General features: G+C 46.8%; 1 protein-coding gene across 1 annotated transcript in view; it reads right to left on the bottom strand.

The window, feature by feature from the left end:
* Nucleotides 1–18,821, bottom strand: part of LOC144790680 (prolactin-releasing peptide receptor-like) — a 698,727-nt gene that overhangs the window by 225,930 nt on the left and 453,976 nt on the right. The gene's annotated exons all lie outside the window — the stretch shown is intronic.

Here is an 18,821-nt window from a genome sequence, read left to right as displayed (position 1 = left end):
CACTCTCTCACTATCACTGTGGATGCACTTATAATAATTCTCCTTTGCTAGGATTAATTTATTTACAGGGTAAACGCACCTGCCAAAAATGAACTGATTAAAGAAACACTTTGTCTAGCTGTCTGAAAAAGGCTGAGTGCCTCCAATCTCCTAATTAACACAAGAGAACTGCAGTTTGCATAACTACGAGAGGACCCATTTATCTCGTCGGTGCCTGAAATTACAGAAACCTAATGAGCCGGTTTGCAGGTGCGTCCATAGTCTGGGTTGGCCTGGCAGGAACACTGGCAGTGTCAGAAGGGCTCAATGTGTGGGCCTGTTTTGTGGCTCTCTGTGGGCCATCCTTTGCTTATGGCATAGAGGGGTAGGTTGCAGCTTTCCTAGTGTGTTTGGTGCCTTTCACTCTGATGCTAGCGTGGTCTCTGTCATCACTTAGGGGCAATTTCTTCATCAAATTGGGTCAAATATTAGATATCCTAAACTATACACTTGAGGGTGATATTTTGAGATTGGGTCTTGTTGTCAAATACCACTACTATAACTCCATTCATTGGACAAACGTTCCCACTTTCCTGTGAGCTGAACCGGATCATTGTCTCCAACACAGACATCCTTTCTTTTTATTTTTAACAAGAGGTCCCACGTATGAATTTTTTCTAAGGGTCTCTTAGTTATTTTTATAACACAGTTACACCAACCTCCACATGAACTTCATCATGACGTCTTATTTTATAAGACCTCTGGCAAAGAGCCCCCATGAAGGGCCTATTGGACATTGCAGCGCTGGCACAAGGAGGAGCTGCCTGATGATGAAACATGACACCCATATGGGAGCGTGAGGGCTCTTGCTTCTGAGCAAGCACATCATGAGCAATCAGATCCCATTGATCTGCTTGCTCAGACTCCTCCTGACACACTGCCTTTTCGGTTTCCTTTTCTGATTCTTTTTGTAACTGCATACTATACTTGTATACATGTACATTTTGGGAGGTTGTATGTTGAACCTAGACGTGCCTCCAGTCTCCTCATCATTGATTGTGTCCTGCTACATTAGAGTGTGGAAGATATTTTCTGCAAGGCACAGCTAACAAAGAGCATTGATTTCAACAACAATGGGTAATATATTGTTTTCCTTTCATGAATCAAATACTGATTAAACAGTGAACAACGGTGACGCTATATGCATAGTTGTTAGCTGCTTTTGGTATGATGATGAATCCCACATAATAAATAGACTCATGAATATTTTTGCTCAGCTCTGCCCCTGTGGATAGGAGGCAGTACTGCAGTCTTAAACACACTTTGCATTTAAACACACTTTGTACACACACACACACACACACACACCTACACAACCACACACACACCCACCCACCCACACACAGACATATATGTGTAGCCACATTTAGTGTAATTCCATCCAGCAGTTCAGGCTGTAGTAGTGGTAAAAATCCCTATCGGAATTAACATGGGAAACGCTCTTTTTATGACCCATCCTTTCTCTCAGCCCCGCTTGACGGATAACCCTGAAATTTTCCAAGCACTACTAGAATCACCGGCACACTGTTTTGTGAAAATGTCCTAAAGATTCATCAAACGGCACCAAAGATATAGGCAAGTCAATAAAAAGCTTTTTCTATGGGAACTAGGTTCTAAGAATAACTATATCGCCAGTAGGTAGTTCTAGTTAGGACCAAAGTTTCCATTGGAAAAGCATTTTTCGTTTTGCCAATAACTTTGGCACTGCTTGACGACTCTGCATTAAATTTTCTAAAAATGTCCCCTTTGTGGATCAGCGTCTGTATTGAAAGTTTCGAGGTGATCCGTCAAGCAGGGGCCAAGGAACAATGGGGGTCCCAAAACCCGTTTCCTCCATGTTATATCTATGGGGAGTTTTCCTTTTTTGAGTACAAATACAGTCCAAACTGCTGAACGGATTTACACCAAATTTGGCAGAAAGCTAGAAATTTATCCGGAAAGCATGCTTTATGTGATTTGGTGTAAATTAGTTGATTGGTTTTTGAGATATCTAACTTAAAAAATATAGATATCTCGGGATGCGAGTCCATGCAGTGGACTTGCGGATCCTACTAAAATTTGATTGTCTGCCAACACTTCAACCAGGAAATGTTAGGATCCATTTTGGGACTCTGCTTGAAGCAGAGTCCCACAAACAAAGTAAAACAATTAAGAAAAGGAGGCAGGGCAGGAATACCCTGACCCCAGATATGGTTGGAGGGGTCCCTCAGTAACCCTGCTGGGGTTAAAAAGCATCTACATTTTGTTTGCCACGGCCTCACAAGTGGATCCGTGGAAAAAAATAAAAGACGTGCTGGCTCCAGCGCATCTTTTTTTTCAAACCCCCCCAAATTGGCCAAATCCCGGGGCATTAAGGAGGGAGGTTCACTTCCTAGGCTTATGCAAAACCCTGGGAACCACCATCTCCCTGTGGCAGTAAACAATTAAAATACGGGGGCCAGCTTGGCCCCCTGCAAACCCGTGGACCACCACCTCCCCGGGGCAATGAACACTCCAAATGCAGGGTGGGCTATTCACCCCCCTGCTTCCCTGGAGACTTCCACCTCCCTGGGGCACATTGTTTTATTAAAGAAATGCAGCGGAGACCCTAAGGACTCTCCTGCTGCCGAGAGGACTGCACCTCCCCGGGGCACATAAATATTAAACAAAAATGCAAGGGGGGCTCTATGGCCTCCCCAGCTGCCTGGGTATCGCTAACTCCCTGGGGCACTTAAGAAAAGGAATGAGGGGAGCTGGCCAGAACCCACCAACCCTGGGACCACCACCTTCCTAGGGCTCAAACACAATAATAAATGGGGTCTATTGCAGACCCCTGGCCCCGTGGACTACCACCTCCCAGAAACATTGAAGTTTGCTATGGCTTGGCGGGAGCACCACTACCCCTTGCCTTAGCAAATAGTGCTCCGCTTTCAGCAAGTGAGAGCAGAAAATGCTCACACTTGCTGAAAGCGGAGCATGTCTGTTTCCCTACCCGTTGTCAAGTGAGCAGGGACAGAGACAAATTGCTTTGAGATCCAGGGAGCTGCATGTTAGCAGCTCCATGAGTAGCAAAGAAATGCCGGCTCCCGCAGACGGCGGGGAGCTGACAGGTATTGCGGGGGCCTTCAGGTGGGGCCAGGGCACCCACAATACAGACCAGACCAGACCCCTGGGCTAAGGACCCCGGAGCCAAAATTGGCCTGGGAGAGGGCCTGCAAAGTCCTCCTCTCTTTTTAAAATAAAAAAATATAAAAAGGGGCATGCCCTGGGTGAAGGGATCCCTGGGGCGGAAATGGGCCCGGGAGTGGGGATTGTGAGCCCCTCACCCCTTTTTTTAAATAAAATTGTTTTTTTTAAAAAGGGGCAGGCCCCGGAGAATGGGGTCCACAGGGCTGTAATTGGCGCAGAAGGGGGGCAGCGTGGCCCTCCTCCCAATAGCATTCGTTAAAAATTGTTTTTTGCAATGGCCGACCCCGGGGGATGGGATTCCATGTGCCACATGGCCCCCATTCCTAAAGAACATTGAAAATAAAATTGAAAAAACCCCGGCAACTCATCCTTTCTCCACTATTCTGCAAATGTTCTTCCTGCCGCACTGCTGGTTGGGGAACAAAGTCCCTTTGGCTGCCAAACAACCTTGGGGCCAACAACCCCTCTTGTAGTGTCTAGTAAGTCTCACACAGTGGGATTGCTAAGAAGTCTTTGTAAGGCCACGTCCCCTTTCTCCACCATTCTGCAAACGTGACTCCTGGCGCATTACTGATTGGGGGTTGAAGTTCCTTTTACTCCTTAGGGACCTTGGGGGACAAGAAGCCGTCCAGGTACCTTCTGTAGGTCCTACACAGTGCAATTCCTGAGAGTTGATTGGAGGCCCTGCCCCCTTTCTCCACCACTCTGCAAATGCAACTGCAACTTAAAAAACATTGAAATTCACTGAAAATAACAGAGGTTACAGGGACCTTATATTGCGGAATTAACATTTAAAAAAGGCTTAGATATTCACTGAAAAAAGCAAAGGTTACAGGGATGCTATAGGTAGGCTCAGATTTCTCTCGTACAAAACTCAGTTGGGCTTTAACGCTGCATAAATGCATTAGCTAAGTACATGGACTGGAAAGGGCTTGAACCAAATCTATCTAAAACAAAGGTAGTGCAGTTAGTGGATGCCAAATATAGGAAACACATGTGGTTTCCAGATGGGAGAAAAGTTAACACAGTCACCGTATACAAATATCTGGGATTTAAAATCAAAGAAAAACTGAGTTACTAGCAGCAGCTCTCAACAATGAGGACCAAAGCACTAAATCTTGTATACGGCTTTAAAAAAAAATAATAATAAATTAAGCTGTCCATCCTATAGCTACCTATTATCCGTCATGTCCACACAGCTAATGCCTTCCGTGACCTACGGTACCAAAATAATGAGGGGTCGTGTAATTTCAACTTTAAATAGCACCCAAACAAAAGTCACACAGTCTGCTGTCTTGATTTTGATGCTGGTCTTTCCAGGAGGGGATGAGATCACTTGTTTCCCACCTGCCAAAGCAGAAATTCATGAATTGATTTTTTAAGATGGTTGAAAATGAGCTGATAAATAATCCTTTGGTTTCCTGGTACCATATGACTTAATCACCATCCAAGCGTGACTTCTTTGTAATAAGATGTTCTTGTCTGTTGAGTGAGACAGGAGTTTTGCTATAAGGTTAATTACTTTGTTGAGGGCCAGTTTCCCCATCTCGGTGTTTATAATTTCTTGATCTGGCTTAGGTACCAGCCCCAGGAACCTTGGGGTTTATTTTCTTTTTGAGCTTCTATTTCTTTCTAGCACAGTTTCTCGATAGAATCAGTTTCAGATGCTCTGAGCCTCCCACATAGTTTGCTAAATGCACCTTTGCTCCGGAATATTTGATTTGACAAACCAAAATCGAGGCGGGCTTGAGCCAGTGATGCTGATTGCTGAATAGGTGTATGAGTGCATATAATACTGCTCTATTGATGAGTGACAGCATGTATGAGTGGCTGTATGGGTGAATGAGTTGATGTGTGTGTAGACGTAGGAATCAGTGAGTTAGCATGTAGTAACTGGTATTGGTGTGTCTATGGTTTCGAAAATGGTAGTCTGTATTTTAAAGTGGGTGTATCAAGGGTTATATTAGGTTGTGAGGAGGTGCATCAAATTATCACGTGGTTGATGTCATCAGGGATGTCATTTGAGATGTCATCAGTGATGTCACTGACCATCTCATGAACGATGTAATATGTGATGTCATCAGCATTTCATTGCGGGGGCACAAGTTATAGTTAGCTCAACTAACTATAAAAGCCGAATTTCTCTGGTTTTATATGAGTGAAATGTCCAACTAACTATAACGTCCCTGGAACCTGTGTTTTTTTTAGTGAATTTCTAAGGTTTTTTAAATGCGAATTCCTAACTATAACGTCAATGAAACCTATGTTTTTTTTCAGTGAATTTCGAAGGTTTTTTAAATGCTAATTTCTAACGATGCCTACAGAGGTAGGACATGTGCTGAAATAGGAAGAAAGGTGCAGAAAGAAGCTGGAGAAATGCAGAAAGAGGCAACAGAAGTCCAGAAAGACTAAGAAAATTGCAGAAAGAACCAACAGAGGGGCAGAAAGAGGTCTTGTTGCAAAGTTATCCTGTGCCCAAACTTTTTGCTGACTGGTACTGCTGGTAAATGACTGACTAACCAGGCCCAGGGCCAGTGCTATGCTGAAAGACACTTAGAATACAGTGAAAACAGCTACATACACTAGGGTACACTATGGGATGGGGCACCCCTGTGATTGGCTTGATCTCCACCTGTAAGGTCCTAGTACATAATAGGGCAGGGGGGTTAAAATTAGCTCTAACTCAGAGGTACATAAAGAGGCAAGAGAAGTGCAGAAAGAAGGAAGGGAGGTGTAGAAAGAGGCAAGAGAGTTGCACAAAGAAGGAAGAGGGGTGCAGAAAGAGGCAGGAGAGATACAGGAAGAAGAAACAGAGGTGCTGAAAGAAGCAATAGAAGAGCAGAAATAAGCAAGAGAAGTTCAGAAAGAAGCAAGAGACGTGTAAAAAGAGGCAAGTAAGATGCAGAAAGAAACAAGAGCAGTGCAGAAAAAACCAACAGAGGTGCAAAAAGAGGTACAAGGGGTGCAGAAAGAGGCAGGAGGGGTGCAGAAACAGGAGGAGAACTGAAGAAAGAAGCAACAGAGGTGCTGAAAGAGACACAAATGGTGCAGAAAGAGACAACACAGTTGACAAAAGAAGGAACAGAGGTACAGAAAGAGGAAGAGTTGTGCATAAAGAGGAAAGAGAAGTGCAGAAAGAGGCAAGAGAGTTGCACAAAGAGGGAAGAAGGGTGCAGAAACAGGCAAAAGGGGAGCAGAAAGAAGCAAGTGAGGTGCAGAAAGACGTATGAGAGGTACAGAAAGAAGCAAGAGCGTTGCAGAAAGAGGCAAGTGGAGTGCAGAAGGAGGCAAGGGAACTGCAGAAAGAGGCAATAGAGGTACAGAAAGAGGCAAGTGAGGTGCAGAAAGAAGCAAGATAAGTGCAGAAAGAGACAACAGAAGTGCATAAAGAGGGAAGAGGGGTGAGAGAGAGGTAAGAGGGGTGCAGAAAGAAGACAGGTGCAGAAAGTAACAAAAGAAGTACAGAAAGAAGGAACAGAGGTGCAGAAAGAGGCAAAAGGGGTGCAAAAAGACATGAGGGGTACAGAAAAAGGCAAGAGAGGTACAGAAATAGGGAAGAAGGATGCAGAAAGAGATAAGAGGGATACAGAAAGGAGCAAAAAGGGTGCAGAAAGAGGCAAGAGACATGAAGAAAGAGGGAAGAGAGGTGCAGAAAGTATAAGATATTCAGAAAAGAGGCAAGAGAAGCACAGAAAAAGAAAGAAATGTACAGAAAGAGGCAACAGAAATGCAGAAAGAGGCAAGAGAGGCGCAGAAGAAAGCAAGAGTGACTTGCACACCAATGCCAATTTAACACCCACATTTAGCAATAAGTCACAGGTGGACCTTCTAGGTTTGCAAAGGGCCTTCCACCACGCTGTAACACTTGTCGCTGCATTTTTGCATGTTTGAGCATTTTGAACAAAAAAAAAAGCTTTTTTTGTTCAAATCTGCAGATCAGGGAGCAGATGATGAATTATGTGGCTAAATCAGGAAATGTATAATTGTGCGAAAATCAGTGCAGCCAAACAGTTGCATAATTCCAGTGGGCCAGCTCATACCCCTGACTAGGTTGACAAGTGCTCCTCAGTGATTCCTTCTTTTTTTGTCTCACTGAGTTCATAGTTGAGCTTCTATGGAAACGAGGAAGACTAAACCTGACATTACCACTCCACAACACAGACTAACATACCACATAATCCCACCCCATAACACATAATCCCACTCTCCATAATTCCTATACACTAAATACCACATACTTTCTATCCACATAATTTCACTGCACAACAAACCACAAAATTCCACTACACACAAAGTACATCCACTCCACTTCAAAAAACATTAGTAAAAAACTTTTACATTTACAATGCCAATAGCTCTAAATGTTGTAAATGCGAAACCTATTACATTGCAAACACTTCTTTTACTAGTAGTTGCGTTTGCAGAGTGGTGGAGAAAGGGTGCTAGGCCTCCGACCAGCGCTCAGGAATTCCACTGCGTAGGACTTAAGAGTAAGTACCAGGAGAGCTTTTTGGCCCCCAAAGTCTATAAGGAGTAAGTTAGACTTCATCCCACATCCCGTAGTCTGCCAGGAGGCGCATTTGCAGCATGGCCTCTGAAGACGTCTTAGCAATCCCACTGTGTGGGACTTACTGGAGGTAACAAGAGGGGTAGTTGGCCCCCAAGTACAAACTACCCCTCCTATTACCTCCAGTAAGAGCAACACAGCAGGATTGCTAAGTACTCATAGCTGGCCACCCGCTCCCTGGTGCGCTCTTGCACGGGGAGTGAAGTCCCCTTCGCTGCTGGTGGTCCTTTGGGTACAAAAGGGGGTGGTGATGGACTGAGCATCTGAATCAATCAAACACTCACACGCAGTCAAAAGATCTGGGTTTAATCCATCACCGTTCTTTAGCCCACTCTGCCACCCCAGTTCAGACATGGCTATATGCAAATCAGTCTGACCCTGTGCCTCATGGGAACAGTCCAGCCCGAACTGCCAAGCCATGTCTTCCCTGGACCGGAAACAAGCTTTCGAGGACCGGTTTCTGGCATTCCAGCCGTCTTCAGCCCGGCGTGCTTGAATCCAGTGGCAAAGTGAGCAAGGGACTCACGTCTGAGCATACCCTGCCACACTTATGGCGGCCAAAAGCGGTACAAAAGGGGGTGGTGATGGACTGAGCATCTGAATCAATCAAACACTCACACGCAGTCAAAAGATCTGGGTTTAATCCATCACCGTTCTTTAGCCCACTCTGCCACCCCAGTTCAGACATGGCTATATGCAAATCAGTCTGACCCTGTGCCTCATGGGAACAGTCCAGCCCGAACTGCCAAGCCATGTCTTCCCTGGACCGGAAACAAGCTTCCGAGGACCGGTTTCTGGCATTCCAGCCGTCTTCAGCCCGGCTTGCTTGAATCCAGTGGCAAAGTGAGCAAGGGACTCACGTCTGAGCATACCCTGCCACACTTATGGCGGCCAAAAGCGGTACAAAAGGGGGTGGTGATGGACTGAGCATCTGAATCAATCAAACACTCACACGCAGTCAAAAGATCTGGCTTTAATCCATCACCGTTCTTTAGCCCACTCTGCCACCCCAGTTCAGACATGGCTATATGCAAATCAGTCTGACCCTGTGCCTCATGGGAACAGTCCAGCCTGAACTGCCAAGCCATGTCTTCCCTGGACCGGAAACAAGCTTCCGAGGACCGGTTTCTGGCATTCCAGCCGTCTTCAGCCCGGCTTGCTTGAATCCAGTAGCAAAGTGAGCAAGGGACTCACGTCTGAGCATACCCTGCCACACTTATGGCGGCCAAAAGCGGTACAAAAGGGGGTGGTGATGGACTGAGCATCTGAATCAATCAAACACTCACACGCAGTCAAAAGATCTGGGTTTAATCCATCACCGCTCTTTAGCCCACTCTGCCACCCCAGTTCAGACATGGCTATATGCAAATCAGTCTGACCCTGTGCCTCATGGGAACAGTCCAGCCCGAACTGCCAAGCTATGTCTTCCCTGGACCGAAAACAAGCTTCCGAGGACCGGTTTCTGGCATTCCAGCCGTCTTCAGCCCGGCTTGCTTGAATCCAGTGGCAAAGTGAGCAAGGGACTCACGTCTGAGCATACCCTGCCACACTTATGGCGGCCAAAAGCGGTACAAAAGGGGGTGGTGATGGACTGAGCATCTGAATCAATCAAACACTCACACACAGTCAAAAGATCTGGGTTTAATCCATCACCGTTCTTTAGCCCACTCTGCCACCCCAGTTCAGACATGGCTATATGCAAATCAGTCTGACCCTGTGCCTCATGGGAACAGTCCAGCCCGAACTGCCAAGCCATGTCTTCCCTGGACCGGAAACAAGCTTCCGAGGACCGGTTTCTGGCATTCCAGTCGTCTTCAGCCCGGCTTGCTTGAATCCAGTGGCAAAGTGAGCAAGGGACTCACGTCTGAGCATACCCTGCCACACTAATGGCGGCCAAAAGCGGTACAAAAGGGGGTGGTGATGGACTGAGCATCTGAATCAATCAAACACTCACACGCAGTCAAAAGATCTGGGTTTAATCCATCACCGTTCTTTAGCCCACTCTGCCACCCCAGTTCAGACATGACTATATGCAAATCAGTCTGACCCTGTGCCTCATGGGAACAGTCCAGCCCGAACTGCCAAGCCATGTCTTCCCTGGACCGGAAACAAGCTTCCGAGGACCGGTTTCTGGCATTCCAGCCGTCTTCAGCCCGGCTTGCTTGAATCCAGTGGCAAAGTGAGCAAGGGACTCACGTCTGAGCATACCCTGCCACACTTATGGCGGCCAAAAGCAGTACAAAAGGGGGTGGTAATGGACTGAGCATCTGAATCAATCAAACACTCACACGCAGTCAAAAGATCTGGGTTTAATTCATCACCGTTCTTTAGCCCACTCTGCCACCCCAGTTCAGACATGGCTATATGCAAATCAGTCTGACCCTGTGCCTCATGGGAACAGTCCAGCCCGAACTGCAAAGCCATGTCTTCCCTGGACCGGAAACAAGCTTCCGAGGACCGGTTTCTGGCATTCCAGCCGTCTTCAGCCCGGCTTGCTTGAATCCAGTGGCAAAGTGAGCAAGGGACTCACGTCTGAGCATATCCTGCCACACTTATGGCGGCCAAAAGCGGTACAAAAGGGGGTGGTGATGGACTGAGCATCTGAATCAATCAAACACTCACACGCAGTCAAAAGATCTGGGTTTAATCCATCACCGTTCTTTAGCCCACTCTGCCACCCCAGTTCAGACATGGCTATATGCAAATCAGTCTGACCCTGTGCCTCATGGGAACAGTCCAGCCCGAACTGCCAAGCCATGTCTTCCCTGGACCGAAAACAAGCTTCCGAGGACCGGTTTCTGGCATTCCAGCCGTCTTCAGCCCGGCTTGCTTGAATCCAGTGGCAAAGTGAGCAAGGGACTCACGTCTGAGCATACCCTGCCACACTTATGGCGGCCAAAAGCGGTACAAAAGGGGGTGGTGATGGACTGAGCATCTGAATCAATCAAACACTCACACACAGTCAAAAGATCTGGGTTTAATCCATCACCGTTCTTTGGCCCACTCTGCCACCCCAGTTCAGACATGGCTATATGCAAATCAGTCTGACCCTGTGCCTCATGGGAACAGTCCAGCCCGAACTGCCAAGCTATGTCTTCCCTGGACCGAAAACAAGCTTCCGAGGACCGGTTTCTGGCATTCCAGCCGTCTTCAGCCCGGCTTGCTTGAATCCAGTGGCAAAGCGAGCAAGGGACTCACGTCTGAGCATACCCTGCCACACTTATGGCGGCCAAAAGCGGTACAAAAGGGGGTGGTGATGGACTGAGCATCTGAATCAATCAAACACTCACACACAGTCAAAAGATCTGGGTTTAATCCATCACCGTTCTTTAGTCCACTCTGCCACCCCAGTTCAGACATGGCTATATGCAAATCAGTCTGACCCTGTGCCTCATGGGAACAGTCCAGCCCGAACTGCAAAGCCATGTCTTCCCTGGACCGGAAACAAGCTTCCGAGGACCGGTTTCTGGCATTCCAGCCGTCTTCAGCCCGGCTTGCTTGAATCCAGTGGCAAAGTGAGCAAGGGACTCACGTCTGAGCATATCCTGCCACACTTATGGCGGCCAAAAGCGGTACAAAAGGGGGTGGTGATGGACTGAGCATCTGAATCAATCAAACACTCACACGCAGTCAAAAGATCTGGGTTTAATCCATCACCGTTCTTTAGCCCACTCTGCCACCCCAGTTCAGACATGGCTATATGCAAATCAGTCTGACCCTGTGCCTCATGGGAACAGTCCAGCCCGAACTGCCAAGCCATGTCTTCCCTGGACCGAAAACAAGCTTCCGAGGACCGGTTTCTGGCATTCCAGCCGTCTTCAGCCCGGCTTGCTTGAATCCAGTGGCAAAGTGAGCAAGGGACTCACGTCTGAGCATACCCTGCCACACTTATGGCGGCCAAAAGCGGTACAAAAGGGGGTGGTGATGGACTGAGCATCTGAATCAATCAAACACTCACACACAGTCAAAAGATCTGGGTTTAATCCATCACCGTTCTTTAGCCCACTCTGCCACCCCAGTTCAGACATGGCTATATGCAAATCAGTCTGACCCTGTGCCTCATGGGAACAGTCCAGCCCGAACTGCCAAGCTATGTCTTCCCTGGACCGAAAACAAGCTTCCGAGGACCGGTTTCTGGCATTCCAGCCGTCTTCAGCCCGGCTTGCTTGAATCCAGTGGCAAAGTGAGCAAGGGACTCACGTCTGAGCATACCCTGCCACACTTATGGCGGCCAAAAGCGGTACAAAAGGGGGTGGTGATGGACTGAGCATCTGAATCAATCAAACACTCACACACAGTCAAAAGATCTGGGTTTAATCCATCACCGTTCTTTAGTCCACTCTGCCACCCCAGTTCAGACATGGCTATATGCAAATCAGTCTGACCCTGTGCCTCATGGGAACAGTCCAGCCCGAACTGCCAAGCCATGTCTTCCCTGGACCGGAAACAAGCTTCCGAGGACCGGTTTCTGGCATTCCAGTCGTCTTCAGCCCGGCTTGCTTGAATCCAGTGGCAAAGTGAGCAAGGGACTCACGTCTGAGCATACCCTGCCACACTAATGGCGGCCAAAAGCGGTACAAAAGGGGGTGGTGATGGACTGAGCATCTGAATCAATCAAACACTCACACGCAGTCAAAAGATCTGGGTTTAATCCATCACCGTTCTTTAGCCCACTCTGCCACCCCAGTTCAGACATGACTATATGCAAATCAGTCTGACCCTGTGCCTCATGGGAACAGTCCAGCCCGAACTGCCAAGCCATGTCTTCCCTGGACCGGAAACAAGCTTCCGAGGACCGGTTTCTGGCATTCCAGCCGTCTTCAGCCCGGCTTGCTTGAATCCAGTGGCAAAGTGAGCAAGGGACTCACGTCTGAGCATACCCTGCCACACTTATGGCGGCCAAAAGCAGTACAAAAGGGGGTGGTAATGGACTGAGCATCTGAATCAATCAAACACTCACACGCAGTCAAAAGATCTGGGTTTAATTCATCACCGTTCTTTAGCCCACTCTGCCACCCCAGTTCAGACATGGCTATATGCAAATCAGTCTGACCCTGTGCCTCATGGGAACAGTCCAGCCCGAACTGCAAAGCCATGTCTTCCCTGGACCGGAAACAAGCTTCCGAGGACCGGTTTCTGGCATTCCAGCCGTCTTCAGCCCGGCTTGCTTGAATCCAGTGGCAAAGTGAGCAAGGGACTCACGTCTGAGCATATCCTGCCACACTTATGGCGGCCAAAAGCGGTACAAAAGGGGGTGGTGATGGACTGAGCATCTGAATCAATCAAACACTCACACGCAGTCAAAAGATCTGGGTTTAATCCATCACCGTTCTTTAGCCCACTCTGCCACCCCAGTTCAGACATGGCTATATGCAAATCAGTCTGACCCTGTGCCTCATGGGAACAGTCCAGCCCGAACTGCCAAGCCATGTCTTCCCTGGACCGAAAACAAGCTTCCGAGGACCGGTTTCTGGCATTCCAGCCGTCTTCAGCCCGGCTTGCTTGAATCCAGTGGCAAAGTGAGCAAGGGACTCACGTCTGAGCATACCCTGCCACACTTATGGCGGCCAAAAGCGGTACAAAAGGGGGTGGTGATGGACTGAGCATCTGAATCAATCAAACACTCACACACAGTCAAAAGATCTGGGTTTAATCCATCACCGTTCTTTAGCCCACTCTGCCACCCCAGTTCAGACATGGCTATATGCAAATCAGTCTGACCCTGTGCCTCATGGGAACAGTCCAGCCCGAACTGCCAAGCCATGTCTTCCCTGGACCGGAAACAAGCTTCCGAGGACCGGTTTCTGGCATTCCAGTCGTCTTCAGCCCGGCTTGCTTGAATCCAGTGGCAAAGTGAGCAAGGGACTCACGTCTGAGCATACCCTGCCACACTAATGGCGGCCAAAAGCGGTACAAAAGGGGGTGGTGATGGACTGAGCATCTGAATCAATCAAACACTCACACGCAGTCAAAAGATCTGGGTTTAATCCATCACCGTTCTTTAGCCCACTCTGCCACCCCAGTTCAGACATGACTATATGCAAATCAGTCTGACCCTGTGCCTCATGGGAACAGTCCAGCCCGAACTGCCAAGCCATGTCTTCCCTGGACCGGAAACAAGCTTCCGAGGACCGGTTTCTGGCATTCCAGCCGTCTTCAGCCCGGCTTGCTTGAATCCAGTGGCAAAGTGAGCAAGGGACTCACGTCTGAGCATACCCTGCCACACTTATGGCGGCCAAAAGCAGTACAAAAGGGGGTGGTAATGGACTGAGCATCTGAATCAATCAAACACTCACACGCAGTCAAAAGATCTGGGTTTAATTCATCACCGTTCTTTAGCCCACTCTGCCACCCCAGTTCAGACATGGCTATATGCAAATCAGTCTGACCCTGTGCCTCATGGGAACAGTCCAGCCCGAACTGCAAAGCCATGTCTTCCCTGGACCGGAAACAAGCTTCCGAGGACCGGTTTCTGGCATTCCAGCCGTCTTCAGCCCGGCTTGCTTGAATCCAGTGGCAAAGTGAGCAAGGGACTCACGTCTGAGCATATCCTGCCACACTTATGGCGGCCAAAAGCGGTACAAAAGGGGGTGGTGATGGACTGAGCATCTGAATCAATCAAACACTCACACGCAGTCAAAAGATCTGGGTTTAATCCATCACCGTTCTTTAGCCCACTCTGCCAACCCAGTTCAGACATGGCTATATGCAAATCAGTCTGACCCTGTGCCTCATGGGAACAGTCCAGCCCGAACTGCCAAGCCATGTCTTCCCTGGACCGCAAACAAGCTTCTGAGGACCGATTTCTGGCACAGGGTCAGACTGATTTGCATATAGCCATGTCTGAAATGGGGTGGCTGAGTGGGCTAAAGAATGGTGATGGAATAAACCCAGATCAGTTGACTGGGGGTGAGTGTTTGATTTGCTCAAACGCTCCGTCCATCATCCCCTTTTGTATCGCTTTGTTCGCCCTAAGTGTGGCAGGGTATGCTCAGACGTGAGTCCCTTGCTCACTTGGCCACTGGATTCAAGATAGCCTGGCTGATGAGGATTATGAATCCGAAACCGGTCCCAGGATGCTTGTTGCCGGTCCATGGAAGACATGGCTTGGCAGTTCGGGCTGGACTGTTCCCATGAGGCACAGGGTCAGACTGATTTGCATATAGCCGTGTCTGAAATGGGGTGGCTGAGTGGGCTAAAGAATGGTGATGGAATAAACCCAGATCAGTTGACTGGGGGTGAGTGTTTGATTTGCTCAAACGCTCCGTCCATCATCCCCTTTTGTATCGCTTTGTTCGCCCTAAGTGTGGCAGGGTATGCTCAGACGTGAGTCCCTTGCTCACTTGGCCACTGGATTCAAGATAGCCTGGCTGATGAGGATTATGAATCCGAAACCGGTCCCAGGATGCTTGTTTCCGGTCCATGGAAGACATGGCTTGGCAGTTCGGGCTGGACTGTTCCCATGAGGCACAGGGTCAGACTGATTTGCATATAGCCATGTCTGAAATGGGGTGGCTGAGTGGGCTAAAGAATGGTGATGGAATAAACCCAGATCAGTTGACTGGGGGTGAGTGTTTGATTTGCTCAAACGCTCCGTCCATCATCCCCTTTTGTATCTCTTTGTTCGCCCTAGGTGTGGCAGGGTATGCTCAGACGTGAGTCCCTTGCTCACTTGGCCACTGGATTCAAGATAGCCTGGCTGATGAGGATTCTGAATCCGAAACCGGTCCCAGGATGCTTGTTTCTGGTCCATGGAAGACATGGCTTGGCAGTTCGGACTGGACTGTTCCCATGAGGCACAGGGTCAGACTGATTTGCATATAGCCATGTCTGAAATGGGGTGGCTGAGTGGGCTAAAGAATGGTGATGGAATAAACCCAGATCAGTTGACTGGGGGTGAGTGTTTGATTTGCTCAAACGCTCCGTCCATCATCCCCTTTTGTATCACGGTGGTCCTTTGGGGGCAAACTAGCCTACCTCTTACCTACAGTAAGCCCCATACAATAGGATTAATGAGAGGTGGACAAAGGCCATGCCCCCTTTTCCCACCACTCTGCAAAAGCACCTGTTGGCACGTTCTAAGTGGGTGTATTAAGTCCCCTTCATTCCTGAGGGTCCCTGGGGGCCAACTAGCCCACCAGGAACCTCCAGTAAGCCTCACACACCTGGATTGCTGAGAGTGGTCTGAGGCCATGCCCCTTTTTTACACCACTCTGCAAACGCAGCTCCTGGCACACTGCTACTTGGGGGATGAAGTCTACTTGTGTCCTGAGGTCCTCAGGACACAACCAACACCAAAGATATTGGCAAATCAAAAAATGCTTTTCCGATGGAAACAAGGTCCTAACTATAACTACCTATTAAATTTATATATATATTAATGTATTATATTAAAAAGTAAATTGAATATATTATACATTTAATATTTGATTAAATATGTTATACTATATATATTTACATAAATACACTAAATACACATGTTTGTTTCTATACATATATATATATTTGTATTTAGTATTAAATAATTAGGGGAATGTATTTACTTTCTACTCTATGTATTTTATATAGATTAATATTTCACATATAATACTTTAAACTATTTAGATTTTCAAAAATCAATGTTTTTTGCATGTTTCGGACAAAGTTACTGTTCACTATATAATTTTTCTACATATTTTTGTTATTTGCATTATAAGTATAGTGACAAAATATTGTGGTAAACAATATTTTTTCATGATATTTTTGTCTACGATATTGTTTACCACAATATTGTGCAATTGATCTGTCATGTCACATCTCCAATCCATGTAAAGGACTAATTGAAGTTTGTCACAAAAATATAATGGAAACAAAGACGGAAAAATATACCTATACTTGACATGCCATAGCCATGATGGATAGCATATGCAAACGATGCCAAATCTAGAAAAACATATAAAAGGCAATGGCTGAAAGGGGCTTAACCAAAGCCCACTCTCTTAATACATCTTATTGCACTTTTTTGAAGAGGTGATGTCTTGATTTTTTCCAAACAATTAAAGCTGGCCGTATCAGGACCTAAACAAAGAATATTTGAACCACAATTCATGTGTGCTGCGGAGAAGCGTTGCAAACAGCATCTCTGTTCACATCAAAAGGTGCACTTACTCTTTGCAGCACACCAAGACTGTGCATAATGAGACACATATGTCCAAGGTAACAGGTGCTCATGGGGTAGCAGTCTGCAGTGTGTCTCAGTGTGTGCAGGAATGAAAGGAGGGGTGCAAGCCTGGTATGGGCAGAAGCCTCTTTTGACTTTCTAAACCACTATAGTGACCCTTATTCCTTATAGAAATAGGAGTCACTATGGCACGAGAGAGGTGTGTTATTTAACCGACACAGGGGAAGCATGTAATGATCCATGATGACCGCTGTGTGCTCTGTCAAAGCTGCAGCATTTAGATTGGAAGCGGTAAACGTCTTTTAGGATGAAGCCAGAATTGACCTGTGCTTTCAGAAGGCCATCAATAGAACAAACAAGTTGTTAGCATGCATTCTTTTAGCACACAAGTGGTTACAAATACTTGCTTCCCAGGGGGCGCATTGGTGAAATGGTGTTGCTTTTAAAGTTCAACACCTTCTCTATCGTTGCGAGTTGGAATAGTAAATGATCCTATTCCAAAGTCCAGTGCCCCATTAAGGCGAGTTGTTATAATGACTTGCCTGCTGAACGAATGCGTACTAATGACACAAGTGATTAAGGCGTTGATGCTAAATTGATACGGTTTCCATCATACATTCATTGGAAGATGTGTGCCATGAACAGCTTTGGCTTTGCAAATGCACCAGCCGTAAGGGTTGGTAACCATTCAGTACGCAGCAGCTGCTAAAAATTATTGATGCACCCCCTTCTAAGTCAAAAGAATAATGGAATGCTCCTTCTCACCCCTGTGCCTTGTTTCTTTCAAGGACTCACATTGTGGAGATTGTAATTCGTAGTCCACGTATGCACTGCATGGTCCGCTGAACATTGCAAATTATTTTTGTGCATCTAGCCTATTGCTACATAAACACTCCCACAGGGATAAATCCATCAAGCGCTATTAATGTTGAGGTACTACTTTGGACAGGTAGTGTCAGGTAATTCTGCACCAGTGCCTGCCAAATTTGTAGCATCACTTGCACCCACCAACCGATGCAATAACATTTGTACCATTTCTGCAGTGGTCAATTGGGAAAAATATTGTTTTTACCTAAGTCGGTTCGTACAAATATTGGAGAAAAATTCGACCAGTGCAAAATTTCCGGATATCTGTGCAATCTATGTAATGGATCCATTGGTCTCTGGTTTGTAATAAGCCCGTTTCTTCTCTTAATTCTGATGTTAGACTGATGTTTCTACATAATGGCCTTGCTTTAGAATGACTTTGAACTCTTTGTCTTGCACCTAAGTTGCTGGTAGTAGCCCATCTGTCTCCCCACCCGTAACCAGACCCTTGAGGACAACATGAACTAGACACTCAAAAGCTGACCCTTGAACTAAGTGGAACGGTATACTTCTGACCCCACTGTTATTGTTTTTTTACTTGACTCATTCTCTCATTACGAGAGGCCCACTAATTGGTGGGATGCTTATTGCATCTCATAAATCTGACTCCGCTGAGTCAGAATTTATCTGGTGCAATAAATACCTCCCAAGTACACGTTTAGGGGAAATAATGTGTCGATTTTGACGATTACATCTCCACAATATGCACGTTCCAGAAAGTGCTGGAATTTTCCCCATATAAATATCTGCAGGTTTGACCTAAAGCTATTTCTTGCAGAACTCATAATTGCGATATATGCAGTAAGTTTAACAGGAGTTAACCTATCACAGTTAACATGGCTGGTCGTCATGGTGACCTAAGTCAATACAGATGTTAATTCATTAATTCTTTTTTCCACGCTGAAACGAACAATGCTAGCAACAGGCCACATTTCTCAGTACAAGTAATGTAACTAAATTGTGGGGAAAAAATTGAGAGGAATGATAATTCTACCGCTCTTTCTCAACACAGAGATTTCT

Source organism: Lissotriton helveticus, chromosome 11 (genome assembly GCF_964261635.1).
Source record: "Lissotriton helveticus chromosome 11, aLisHel1.1, whole genome shotgun sequence".
Lineage (NCBI taxonomy): Eukaryota > Metazoa > Chordata > Amphibia > Caudata > Salamandridae > Lissotriton > Lissotriton helveticus.
Note: the sequence above shows the minus strand (reverse complement) of the source record. Positions and strands in the feature narration are given on the sequence as shown.